Here is a 14,032-nt window from a genome sequence, read left to right as displayed (position 1 = left end):
TGACGCGGCACATGAGTGGCTGGCGTGCCAGGCGGCCGCGCGGGGCTGTGCGCGAGCGGCGCCCGGCGCTCCCCCGGTCCCGGTGACGCGGCTGCCCTCGGGCTGGCGGAGGCGCCGGAGGAGCCCCCGAGCTGCAGCCGTCTCCCTCGGGCTGGTGCCGGTGCTGCGGGCGGAGGCGGCTCCGCCGCGTGTTGGGTGCTGCGAGCAGGGAGCGCTGCGATATCGCCGGCATGACGGGGCTGCTGCCTGCATTAGTGCTCGCGGCTCTTTGTGCCATGGAAACGGATGGAGCGGCGCTGAGCGGGACACCCAGAGATGGCCGGGAGAATGCCCAGCGCAGAGAGCGGGCGGGCTGTATGCTTCGGATGGCACAGGTGCGAGCTGCAAAGTCACCCCCCCTTCCGCCCCTGCCCTCCCGAGCCCCGGGGAAAATGCTTTCCAGCATTGTCGAGCTTCTGAAAGACAAAACTTGTGATTTGACACTAGCATCCAGAAAAGGTTTCTGTCTAGATTAGCAAATGCCTGAATTGTTCTTGGTTATATCCCATGACCGGTTTTAGGCAGTGACTTTATACTGCTTTTAGGATTTTCTTGTACACTGGTGAGAAAATAGGCAGCTCTGATAGTGGTTTCACTTTTTTTCTACTTCACGTTCCATAAGATTCTTTTATCCAAGCGATTGTTTTAAAATTCTACTGTAAGCGTTTGTGGTTCACTTTTTTTTTCTTTGCAGCATCCGGGCCTTTTTTTTTTTCTCTTAATCGGGAGTAAATATAGCTGAGTAAAATTACCTTGGTTATCTTCCTTCTTTTTAAACTTAATTGTTTTTATTAATAATTCTATTTGAATATGCAGAAAAAGTGGGTATGTCCTGTAATCTATGCTGGCTTTTCTCGTTTACAGGGTACTCACAAAATATGTCTCCCTTAGTGTCCCACAGAAACATTCTGGGTGAAATCTGAATTAAGGTATGTGTTTTCAAATAAGTAATCAGTTTAGATATTTGCCTGTGTACCTTTTCCTGTAATTCAGAGCTTGCGTTCTGTGGGTTTTATGATAAACCTGTAAAACATGTAAGAATGGTTTTGCAAGTCTGAATCGTTGAAGACAGCAATAAGTGGATTTAGAGCCTGTTCTTGAGCAGACAAAGGGAAAAAGTGTGACTTTGATGCTGAACTTGTCATTTTTCATTTGACTTGCCTTTAATTATTGAAGAAGAGAGAGAACTAGGAAAAGAAATAGAATTGGTTATTGAGCACTCCTAAAAAGCTCACCATGATTCTGTGTAGAGCCAAAGTGAAGGATGATGGAACAGAGCTCTGTGCATTAGAAGGAAATAAACCTGATGTCCACACAGAGTCTTACTAATTTCTGTTTTTAAAATGCAAAATAAGTTTAGGAAGTGTTGGAAGTTAGTATTTTGGGAAAGAAATGGCAGTTCCACAAAACATTCCATTCCATTGAACAGAGGCTCTGGGAACGATTCATGTTGTAACTGCTGTCACTGCAATCAGTTGGTGGTTCAGCCTTGAAACGTGCACTTGGCCTTCTATAAAGCACTGTTTTGTTTGCCTTTCAGTGCTATGAGTCTTGATAAATTGGAGAAGTGCCCAAGAGAAATTCATCATCCTGAGATACAAAAGGTAGGAAGTGACTTTTTTTGGTTTGGTTCTTTTTCTTTATTATTTTCTGGAAATAGAAGTAATTAAGTATAGATACTACTGGTTTGTTTCTTCCAGTAGCTGATAATACTATTACCAATAATAATAATAATAAGAGTAAAGTAATACTACTTAAACTGTCTTTATTTATCCATTGAACTGGCCATTTAAAATCTAAACTTCTAAACACAAATCTTGTAGAATCTTTAATAGGAGTGGGCTAAAGATCCTGGTTTTGTTTACAGGATTTATTGGTTTATTGGCTCATGAAGAGCAAGAGGTAAGTACAAGCCTAACTACCCTCTAGCTCACAGACCTGCCCAGTGAATAGAGCTTTGTTTTTTTGATGGGCTTGTGATGACTTTGAGATCAATTGCTCATTCATTACAGTAAAAAAAAAAAAAAATTGTTTTGAACATGACATCAAAAATAACTTTAAGCACAACTTAATAATAATAGATCACCAATTTTAGTTAATAATTTTATGCTATACTCTTGGGTGAGGGAAGACTCGGACACTCAATATGAGATCAGCAAGCTATGTTTATTGCAGAGAGTATCAGACACTTATACAGCACATAATAAGCTTATGAATATTCTGTAAGCCAAGCGATCTATTGGTTAAACTATGCCATCAACTCTTCCTCATTCCTTTGGGCCTACATTCCCTATTTCCCACGTCTCTCTGTCTACTTGTTATCCTACCCAGCTAGGCCCAGGCACACGCTATCTTGCAGGTGCAAAACTCAAACTACCTGTGTTCGGTACTTTCCCAGCTCCTGGTCGGCTAACAAGCGAATGTCTGTGTGACCTCTGTCATGGAGCCATTTCTCCACACTATACTATCAAAGTTTAAAGGTAAATTATTATATATTAGGAGATGGTATAAAGTGTATGTTGTAATGTGTAGGATATATACAAAGATACATACTTGAAAGTCCGTAGAGGAAACAAATTTTTACGCCTTCTGTTTGACTGTTTGTCATATATTTGGTTTTATTTCCCAGGGATCAGTGAATTTTAACTCTGGAGTCCTCTATGCTAAGGATGCTCAGCTTACAGATGATGAAATGTTCAGTAATGGTGAGTTTTTCACCTTCTCCTTCATTGTTTTGCTCATCTGAATAAAAAAAAAAAAGGCAAGATTAAAGAAAAAGCAATAGTTTTATTATTTTTACCCTGTTATGTCTGTTTCCTCAGTATTTGCTGGAGCTGTGCTTACCCAAGGTTTGGGTAAAACAAGCTTTGGGTTCCTTCTGTCTCACTGGGAGTTGCCCAATTCAGTTGCATCTGGTGAAATTCACCCTGAGACCTTACAGAACTAGCTCCAACTACGTGAGAGCCATTTGCAGTTCTCTCCAGACACCTGGAGAATGGGCGACGTTTCTGAGGATCCGGCGAGCGTGCTTCTGTCAAAACTCAGTCTGTGAAATTTCTGGGGAAAACACTTCTGTGTCCTGAAGGGTTCAAACTCTGGTGAGGATCCAGTTATCAGGTGCTCACCTGGATGGTTCCAGCTCCCAAAGGTAACACTTGTACTCTTGCCCTGTAGTTTACATCTATTGTATTTTTGTTATTTTGCAAGATTTTTTGTCTTTGCAAAATATTGTGCATTTCACTCTTTGGAACCTCTCAGATGGTTCTTTGGTGCAGCACCACCCCACGGGACACTTGGCTGCTGTCCTGAAGGGGTTGGTCGCTGGAATTGTAAATCCTGGAGAGTTTGTAAGTCTACTGTCCCCAGGGAGGTATCATGCTTTGTTTATTTCTGTTCTGTTGGTTAGGTGCTGCTTTTGTTGCAAGTATGAATTTCAAACTGCCCTGTTCTTATTTTAACTGTTTTCCTGGTTCTCTCCGCACGGCAGGGAAAGGCTCTCGTATCCTTGTCGTCGGGCTCGGTGCTGTCCAAGAAGATACAGAGACTAAAAAAATCATAAGAAGCAAAATATGACTGCAGGGAAAAGAAGCTGGAGAGAACAGAAGGTGATATTGTTATCCTTACCCTGTATTAGAAACATCCGCTGTGCTTTGATGCTGGCAGCTGCCAGGGGCTTGTTAGCTCTTTGTAGGCAGGTGTAGGTGTTCACTTGTAGGTGTTTTCTCTGGACAGGTCAATTCAAACTTTGCTAAGCTTACATTTGAAAATTACTCTCTAGAACAGTCCAGCATGACATGCTGGATGTCGTCTCCCAGAGGGACCCAAAACTGCCATAAATTTCACAGGGAGGGGTGGGTGTAGAATACTAAAACCTGTCAAGGTTTTCATTTTTATAGGTATTGGCAAAGAAAAGGAATTTATCTCTAAATTCATTTGGAAAGAAACCCTCTCTCTATCCACTTATTTGTATACAGGAATGTAGGAAACTCTGACTAGAGATGGGTAATAGCTTTGAAAATAAAGACATAAGTTTTATCTAGGAATGAACCAATCAAGTGCCCTGAAAGCATGAGAACAGCTGCAGGGGCTGAAGGGAACAGAAAGGGTTCTATCTCATGAACAGAGGTACCTTTTCCTTACAGGTGCTTGTGCTGTAGTTTGGATTCTGCTTCCTAACATTTCTAGTGTGATAGGGTTTACCATAGAGACAATCTGCCAGGAGGTAGCGCTTTGGGGGGTATGACAGTCCTGGGTGTGTATTCTGAACTCCTTCAGAATGTTAGGTTTGGAGTATTTCTTATCTCAGGAAAACAGCAGTCTTTTGCATCTGCATATCAGCTGTTGAAATTTTGGGTTCAATTTCTTGAATCACAAATGTCATAGGATTCCTCCCAGATGGCAGCTGTCATGAAGTATGGCTCTTCTTGGTCTTGGGTTTCAGGGGCTGTTTCCAAAGTGACCTACAGACATTGGAATGAAATCATTATTTACTGTGTAAAAGAATCACTCTCCAAAGCATCAGCCAGGGTCTAAATGTGCCATTCTGCCTTTTAAAAGTACCAACATCACAGGATTTTTCTCAGATTAAAGCTTCCATGGAGTCGGATCTCTCAAGCCTGGCCCTTGAGAATTGTGGGCCTCCTGTGAACTGGTCTTGCCAGAAGGGCTTGCTGAGTTTTCCATTGTGTGGAAAAGAGATCCCATTTGCAGCCTGAAGCCTCATGTTTCCTGTAGGATTTCCACTCCTAGAATTGCACACTTTGAAGGATTTCTTATAGCAGAAGTTTTTTGGGAACTAGGACTCTGGCTGGATTTGGGTCTCTGGACTCTCAGGTGAAGTGACCTTGAGACACTAGGGCGTGCAGATTTCCTTGCTGTTGTAAAGAGCTATTGTTCGCACCCAGGAGCCATGGTCTGAATGGGGGTGTCACCTCTTAAATTTGCAAATGTCACAGGATTTCTTCTAAATGAATGGTGCTAAGAACATAAGGTCTGGCTGGCTTTCGACTTAGAGGCGCCTCCTCTAAATTGGTCTTCAGACGCTAGGTTGGAAAGTGTTCCTACATATGCCAAATAGCCCTTGCTATGCAATTAATAAGCTTCAAATTACCATGGAGTTGCTGCCCCTGCAAAGATTTTGGCAGAGCCTGGTTGTGGTGCCCCACTCCACTCCACCACCCTTAGCAGGTCCTTATGGTTGCATGGGGAATCATCGTGGAGCATGCCAACCCAGCTCCATCCTGGGAACAGCACCTGTATTTTACCCTAAAATTTCTGTCCCATTATAGCTCCTGTTAGGATACAAATGTAACTTCTCGGTTTCCACTGATTTTACCCCCAGTCATCTTTCCATACAGACATTGCTCCACTCCCCAGAGGATTATTGTGAGCAGATGTGAGCTCTGCTGTCCCTTTGGACTGACAAAGACAGAGGTTTTGTCCCAAGTTGCTTTTGAACCTGTCCTGCACCCGTTACGAGTCCTCAGTCTCCTGCAATTTTGTGGGTCAGTCACATGTAAAACAGCACAGCTGGCTGGCATGCTTTGCTCATGAGGGGAGACAAGAGAAGAATCCCTCTGCTCACACCAGACCTGCAGCTGCCAAACCTCACCAAAGCACCTGAGGAGCCCCCAGGGACTGATGGTACAGAAGGGAGGTGATGGAGGACAGCACAGCAGGCAGCCTGTCCTCCATCTGGCTGTGAAGAAGGCAGGGCTGGGAACTGTCAGCAACATCCCAGCAGGTCTGGCTGATGGTGCCACCCTGAGGGCTTCCCCTGCCTTTGGGCAGTCCCAGCTGCTGCAGCTCACTTGACAGAGACTCATTGTCTATACTGTGCTTGGCTGCACTGGAGATGATGAAGCCGAGGACAGCAATGGTTGCCTTCACATCCCCTGACTGCAGATGGGAAGGAGGGCGAGCTCTGTCACCTTGGGAAGGCCTCTGCAGAGTCACTGCTGCCCGTCTCTGGAGCGTGGCTCCATCGGGGGACCGTGGTAAGGACAGCAGTGCTCACCTAACTGCGCACCTGAGGACAGCTTCAGGACCTTGTCATACTGTGGGAGAGCAGAGCTTCACAGTAAACACCAGCTAACACACTGACTGCCAGTGTTAACACTAACAGTTCTTACCTAAATATTAATACTAGTAACACTTACTATGCGTATTATTAATCCTAGTAGAGGCTGGTAGCGTTCTTTAGGCTGAGGCTTGCATGAAGAATACAAAATTAATTAACGTTGCTGATTATGCTATTGTGTTGAAATACTTGGCCTCCACTGCGGTAGCCCCACGCTTACCTCGATGGCCTCCCCCAGCAGGTCCCAAAACACCTGGATGCAGATCAGCTTAAGCTTCACTGATGTGATAAACAGAGTTCACTCTTTATAATTTTTAAAATTTTAATAAAGGATAAAAGGACAAAATAATCCAGCACTGGGATGCTTTTAGCACACAGCCAAAGAGCACAGAGGTAGCTTAAAAACATGTTCACTATATACTGTTACATTGCTGAGGTTACAGGCATATTCATTAACTTACACATTATTCAAACATTCCTTTGACTTTTTGATGTTCCAGGAACTCTCTTGTTTGGTTTTAACCTCTGACTTGTCTGCAGAACGTTCTGTAAATTAGGTCTACATATTTTATTTCTTCCTGTAGTTTTATCCTGTTGCTTCACACTCCTTGATAACACTGGTAAGAGTCGATAAATCCTTCCTGGATGCTTAAGCTCTTTTTGTGTCACTATTATCTTATCACTTGGTAGGGGCAGTCTGCAGTTATAAGAAACAGAATAACTGCTTTACACCATTTTCTGAGTTAGTTACATAGAAGTATTTTAGTTTCTATTTTAACATTTTGCCTACCATATATTTATCACGCTACTATTCACATGAAATATACAGTGCATACATAAACTGGCATATTACACTATACAAAGCAGTTCAAAGTAAGTATAAGTTTTACCACATCAAAATACTTGTAATGCAAAAAGCTAATCTATGAATGTGAAAGCCAGTATTGTTTTATCATCTATAACATCCGACGACGAGGGTGAGCAGCGGGCCCGCAGCAGGCGGAGGGTGGGCAGGGGGACGCGGGCACTTAACTTTGGCCAGGGTGCTGATCTCGGCCAGGCGGGGCAGGCCAAGTCCCCGCAGAAGCGGAAGCACTGCGGTAGAAGAGGCACCCAGAGCCCGCAGCGGGCGCTGTACGCCCTCCCCGCTCCCGAGCCCTCTCCTGACCAAATCGCCGCCGCTCCCTGGTCCGCGCTGCTGTCGCAAAGACGACCCGGAACCCCTCCCGGGCTACACTCCTCTCCGCCTCCTGCCCCGAGTGCCGATGGGGCGCTCCAGTAGGCGCTCTGCGGGGGTCTTTTCGCCGGGATCTGGGCACGAGAGAGGGCCGGAGAAGGAGACGGGGGTTTCGCGAGCGGGACCGCCGCCGCCGCCGCCGCCGCCTGCGAGCCCTTCGGGCAGCCCGAGCTCCGCCCCACGCTCCCACGGGCCGCAGCCTGACGGCTCCCAAGCCTGCCAATCACGGCCCGCCTTTCTCTGTCCGCCCTGTCCAATCACAGCCGCCCTTTCAAACCGGAAGCGGTCCCGCCAATCTCAGCCCGCTCAGTGGCGGCTCGACCCGTCAGACTGGCCCCGCTCGCCCATACGCCTGAGGTGCCGCTCCTGCCACCGCTGCTTTGGGAGCCGGCGGAGCAGTGTCCCTGCTGCCGCTGCCTCGGCAGGCGCTGTTGCGGACGGGAAGGGCGGCCGGGAGCTTCCAGTTCAGGTCCTGGTCGGGATCAGGTTCTGGTCCAGGGAAATGGGCAGGCGGCGGGGAGCGGGCGGACGCGGCCACAGCAATGGCGGCGGCGGGAGCAGCGCTTGAGGGGACCGCGGGGAGTCGCGGAGCAGAGCGCGGCGGGAATGGGCGGGCTGGGATTGGTGGAGCCGGCAGGCGCTGCCTCGGGTTGTGATTGGCTGGCTGTCCGCCCGTGGGGCATAAATAGCGTGCGTTGGGGCGGCAGTGGCGTCAGTTCGGCGGTGAAGCTGGGAGAGACGGGAGCTGCGGATACGCGATCCGAGGAGCGGCGCTGCGCCAGGACGGGACCCCCGCGGCAGCTGATCCGGGGAGTGCTGGTGAGCACGGACGCGACGCCTGCGGCAGTATCTGGGGGCCGGCCGTGTCCAGTTCTTTCTGCCGCGCCCTGCGTGGCTCGGGTAGCCGGCGGCTGGTGTGGGGCCTGGAGTGGCGCGGTGGGGGGGGGGCACCGCCTGCTGTCACTGGGGACTGGGAAGTAGCCGCTTCGCGGTTTCTGGATTTAAAGAAATGTTCAGAATACGAGGAATAAAGCTTGCTTTTTGTATTTTTATTACTTTATTTTGTTTTTACTTGTAATGTTTTTCTTTCTTAATTGTGTTATTTTAGTATTGCCCGTTTTAATACATCTTTTTGGTTTGATTTGTTTTCTTTACTGGATATCTCATGTTAATTCGGTAAGGGTTGTGGGACTGGGGCTGAAACACCAGTTGTGAGAGCAGTGGGGACATAAAACCCCAGGGTGTGGAATAATGATTTTGGCATGAGTCAGGCCCAAAACAATGTGGAGTGGTGGAAATGCTGAGGCCAGATAAATGCCATGGGAGGAAGGCATGGAGCTGCAGCACAGGGCCTGCAGGTTATGCCTGGGGGTTCCCAGCCCCTGCCCTGTGGTACCAACGAGGGGCTGAGGGTGTGGGGGCTCAGAGGGTTCTAGGGCCCAAGAACCAGCCCAAGAGTGCCTTTTGGGATGGGGAGGAAGGAGTCCAGTGGCTCTTCCCAGCCCCTGGAGCTGCCTGAGGGGAGGTGAGGGGGCCTTTGTGCACGTGCTGGGCAGAGAGCCAGGGTGAGGGGGAGGGTGGATGTTGAGCTTCAGGCCTCCAGTGTCCCCAGAGTTGGGATGCCACTTAGGGTTGCCACTTAGGGCTGGGTGGGTGGATGGGACAGCTTCTAGAGACACTGAAATTGAAATGATGGCAGTAACTGATTTGTGGCCTTATGAACAGCCCCAAGGTGCAGTGAGAAGCATGAGCAGCTTTTAGCTGCAGCCAGTAGGAAGCTGAGGAGCTGGAGCTGAGGCAGCAGAGCTGGAGGAGACAGAAATATGGTAGGGTTTGATGTAAAACCTCTGTGGGGCTGGGATAGGGATTGTGGAGAGGGGAGGTGAACTGCATGGTTGGAATTGAAATTGCGGTAAGGGCTGTGATCTGAGCTCAAGAACTACAGCTAAAATAAAGATCCTGTCCTGAGAAGCACAAGTAGTATTGTGTGGCACTACTGTGAAGATGTTGAGCAGGAAGTGTAAGAGAAGAGCTGGCAGTTAAATAAAGCTTGTGGGACTGGAGCTGAAATCACTGGGGACGGGGTGGGGACTGCAGTGCTGCAGAAACCGTCACTGCTAGAAGGGATACTCACTGTGGATCTGAGGACTAAACGCAGAATGGGACACAGAGCTGGAAGAAGGGAGCTGGAAGTAAAATAAACCTTGTGGGCCAAGAACTGAAAGAGCTGGAATCACTGGGCCTGGTCTTATCATTGTGGGACTGGGATCGGGTCTGCACACAACATGGGAACTATAGGGCTGGCACAGAGACGATAAAATAAAGCTTGTGGGACAAGAGCTGAAAGAGCACAAATCACTGGGCCTGCTATTGTCATATTGTGGCACTGGTATTTTGTGTGTTAATGTGTTAATTGTAGCTTAACACATCACAGCAACCTTAGGGCTGGGAAAGGCAGTGTATTGTTCTTGCGCCGAGATCACTCTAGGCCTGTGACATGGATGCAGGGGATGGGTATTGCCACTAATAGTAGAACAGGATGTGTGGAGTGGGGAAAGGGGGCCGCAAGCTTGCGCCTGAATACCCCGTCGATGGTAGAATATTGCCTGTGCCTGTGATGGCACCTCTTGGGGCGCACTGTGGGGCTGGGAAGTGGACTGCGGGGCTGGCAATTTGAATGAAAATGGCAAAGGCACTAGACCTGTGAACGGGGCTGCGGGCATCCAGGAGAACTTATGCAGGGGTGTGCAAAGTGACTGGGGACTGCTCAGTGGGAGCTAAAATCACTGCGGGGCTAGCATATGGATGGTGGGGTGGGCTTCCAGAGGCTCGTGCCAGAGCTGAATTGTCGCCGAGCTGGAGCCAAGAGCCAGATGCTGCCATTTGAAGCTGGAGAAACACAGAGCTGGGGCTGGAAGAAGAGAGCTGGCAGTAAAATAAAGCTTATGGGTCAAGAGCTGAAAGAGCTGGAGTCACTGCGCCTGCTCTTGTCATCCTTTGGGGACTGGAATTGTAGCTTAACACATCACAGCAACCTTAGGGCTGGTAAAGGCAGTGTATTGTTCTTGCGCTGAGATCACTCTAGGCCTGTGACATGGATGCAGGGGCTGGGTATTGCCACTAATAGTAGAACAGGATGTGTGGAGTGGGGAAAGGGGGCCGCAAGCTTGCGCCTGAATACCCCGTCGATGGTAGAATATTGCCTGTGCCTGTGATGGCACCTCTTGGGGTGCGGCTGAAATCTCTGTGGGGCTGGGAAGTGGACTGCGGGGCTGGCAATTTGAATGAAAATGGCAAAGGCACTAGACCTGTGAACGGGGCTGCGGGCATCCAGGAGAACTTATGCAGGGGTGTGCAAAGTGACTGGGGACTGCTCGGTGGGAGCTAAAATCACTGCGGGGCTAGCATATGGATGGTGGGGTGGGCTTCCCGAGGCTCGTGCCAGAGCTGAATTGTCGCCGAGCTGGAGCCAAGAGCCAGATGCTGCCATTTGAAGCTGGAGAAACACAGAGCTGGGGCTGGAAGAAGAGAGCTGGCAGTAAAATAAAGCTTATGGGTCAAGAGCTGAAAGAGCTGGAGTCACTGCGCCTGCTCTTGTCATCCTTTGGGGACTGGAATTGTAGCTTAACACATCACAGCAACCTTAGGGCTGGTAAAGGCAGTGTATTGTTCTTGCGCCGAGATCCCTCTAGGCCTGTGACATGGATGCAGAGGCTGGGTATTGCCACTAATAGTAGAACAGGATGTGTGGAGTGGGGAAAGGGGACCGCAAGCTTGCGCCTGAATACCCCGTCGATGGTAGAATATTGCCTGTGCCTGTGATGGCACCTCTTGGGGCGCACTGTGGGGCTGGGAAGTGGACTGCGGGGCTGGCAATTTGAATGAAAATGGCAAAGGCACTAGACCTGTGAACGGGGCTGCGGGCATCCAGGAGAACTTGTGCAGGGGTGTGCAAAGTGACTGGGGACTGCTCGGTGGGAGCTAAAATCACTGCGGGGCTAGCATATGGATGGTGGGGTGGGCTTCCAGAGGCTCGTGCCAGAGCTGAATTGTCGCCGAGCTGGAGCCAAGAGCCAGATGCTGCCATTTGAAGCTGGAGAAACACAGAGCTGGGGCTGGAAGAAGAGAGCTGGCAGTAAAACAAAGCTTATGGGTCAAGAGCTGAAAGAGCTGGAGTCACTGCGCCTGCTCTTGTCATCCTTTGGGGACTGGAATTGTAGCTTAACACATCACAGCAACCTTAGGGCTGGTAAAGGCAGTGTATTGTTCTTGCGCCGAGATCACTCTAGGCCTTTGACATGGATGCAGGGGCTTGGTATTGCCACTAATAGTAGAACAGGATGTGTGGAGTGGGGAAAGGGGGCCGCAAGCTTGCGCCTGAATACCCCGTCGATGGTAGAATATTGCCTGCGCCTGTGATGGCACCTCTTGGGGTGCGGATGAAATCTCTGAGGGGCTGTTAAGTGGACTGCGCGGCGTGCAATTTGAATGAAAATGGCAAAGGCACTAGACCTGTGAACGGGGCTGCGGGCATCCAGGAGAACTTATGCAGGGGTGTGCAAAGTGACTGGGGACTGCTCGGGGGGAGCTAAAATCACTGCGGGGCTAGCATATGGATGGTGGGGTGGGCTTCCAGAGGCTCGTGCCAGAGCTGAATTGTCGCCGAGCTGGAGCCAAGAGCCAGATGCTGCCATTTGAAGCTGGAGAAACACAGAGCTGGGGCTGGAAGAAGAGAGCTGGCAGTAAAATAAAGCCTATGGGTCAAGAGCTGAAAGAGCTGGAGTCACTGCGCCTGCTCTTGTCATCCTTTGGGGACTGGAATTGTAGCTTAACACATCACAGCAACCTTAGGGCTGGTAAAGGCAGTGTATTGTTCTTGCGCCGAGATCCCTCTAGGCCTGTGACATGGATGCAGGGGCTGGGTATTGCCACTAATAGTAGAACAGGATGTGTGGAGTGGGGAAAGGGGGCCGCAAGCTTGCGCCTGAATACCCCGTCGATGGTAGAATATTGCCTGTGCCTGTGATGGCACCTCTTGGGGTGCGGCTGCAATCTCTGTAATGCTGGGAAGTGGACTGCGGGGCTGGCAATTTGAATGAAAATGGCAAAGGCGCTAGACCTGTGAACGGGGCTGCGGGCATCCAGGAGAACTTATGCAGGGGTGTGCAAAGTGACTGGGGACTGCTCGGTGGGAGCTAAAATCACTGCGGGGCTAGCATATGGATGGTGGGGTGGGCTTCCAGAGGCTCGTGCCAGAGCTGAATTGTCGCCGAGCTGGAGCCAAGAGCCAGATGCTGCCATTTGAAGCTGGAGAAACACAGAGCTGGAGCTGGAAGAAGAGAGCTAGCAGTAAAATAAAGCTTATGGGTCAAGAGCTGAAAGAGCTGGAGTCACTGCGCCTGCTCTTGTAATCTTTTGGGGACTGGAATTGTAGCTTAACACATCACAGCAACCTTAGGGCTGATAAAGGCAGTGTATTGTTCTTGCGCCGAGATCACTCTAGGCCTGTGACATGGATGCAGGGGCTAGGTATTTCCACTAATAGTAGAACAGGATGTGTGGAGTGGGGAAAGGGGGCCGCAAGCTTGCGCCTGAAAACCCCGTCGATGGTAGAATATTGCCTTTGCCTGTGATGGCACCTCTTGGGGCGCACTGTGGGGCTGGGAAGTGGACTGCGGGGCTGGCAATTTGAATGAAAATGGCAAAGGCACTAGACCTGTGAACGGGGCTGCGGGCATCCAGGAGAACTTATGCAGGGGTGTGCAAAGTGACTGGGGACTGCTCGGTGGGAGCTAAAATCACTGCGGGGCTAGCATATGGATGGTGGGGTGGGCTTCCAGAGGCTCGTGCCAGAGCTGAATTGTCGCCGAGCTGGAGCCAAGAGCCAGATGCTGCCATTTGAAGCTGGAGAAACACAGAGCTGGGGCTGGAAGAAGAGAGCTGGCAGTAAAATAAAGCTTATGGGTCAAGAGCTGAAAGAGCTGGAGTCACTGCGCCTGCTCTTGTCATCCTTTGGGGACTGGAATTGTAGCTTAACACATCACAGCAACCTTAGGGCTGGTAAAGGCAGTGTATTGTTCTTGCGCCGAGATCCCTCTAGGCCTGTGACATGGATGAGGAGGCTGGGTATTGCCACTAATAGTAGAACAGGATGTGTGGAGTGGGGAAAGGGGGCCGCAAGCTTGCACTTGAATACCCTGTCGATGGTAGAATATTGCCTGTGCCTGTGATGGCACCTCTTGGGGTGCGGCTAAAATCTCTGTGAGGCTGGGAAGTGGACTGCGGGGCTGGCAATTTGAATGAAAATGGCAAAGGCACTAGACCTGTGAACGGGGCTGCGGGCATCCAGGAGAACTTATGCAGGGGTGTGCAAAGTGACTGGGGACTGCTCGGTGGGAGCTAAAATCACTGCGGGGCTAGCATATGGATGGTGGGGTGGGCTTCCAGAGGCTTGTGCCAGAGCTGAATTGTCGCCGAGCTGGAGCCAAGAGCCAGATGCTGCCATTTGAAGCTGGAGAAACACAGAGCTGGGGCTGGAAGAAGAGAGCTGGCAGTAAAATAAAGCTTAGGGGTCAAGAGCTGAAAGAGCTGGAGTCACTGCGCCTGCTCTTGTCATCCTTTGGGGACTGGAATTGTAGCTTAACACATCACAGCAACCTTAGGGCTGGTAAAGGCAG

At 49.8% G+C, this 14,032-nt stretch overlaps 1 long non-coding RNA gene across 3 annotated transcripts; it reads left to right on the top strand.

Annotated features, from left to right (window-relative positions):
* The first annotated feature begins 2,454 nt into the window (after positions 1 to 2,454).
* On the top strand, positions 2,455 to 6,008 carry LOC134431510 (uncharacterized). 3 transcript variants are annotated; one of them, XR_010031011.1, is made up of 5 exons: positions 2,455 to 2,519; positions 2,669 to 2,744; positions 2,862 to 3,187; positions 3,527 to 3,644; positions 4,481 to 5,028. It is a non-coding gene; the product is annotated as an uncharacterized LOC134431510 (long non-coding RNA). The 3 variants fall into 3 exon arrangements; XR_010031012.1 differs by lacking the exons at positions 2,455 to 2,519; positions 4,481 to 5,028 and adding an exon at positions 5,397 to 6,008 and having other exon boundaries at positions 2,572 to 2,744; XR_010031010.1 differs by lacking the exon at positions 2,455 to 2,519 and having other exon boundaries at positions 2,573 to 2,744.
* Positions 6,009 to 14,032: the final 8,024 nt, after the last annotated feature.

The sequence above is a fragment of the Melospiza melodia genome, chromosome W (genome assembly GCF_035770615.1).
Source record: "Melospiza melodia melodia isolate bMelMel2 chromosome W, bMelMel2.pri, whole genome shotgun sequence".
Classification (NCBI taxonomy): Eukaryota; Metazoa; Chordata; class Aves; order Passeriformes; family Passerellidae; genus Melospiza; species Melospiza melodia.
The sequence above is the reverse complement of the archived record's forward strand: the minus strand, read 5'-3'. Positions and strand labels throughout refer to the sequence as shown.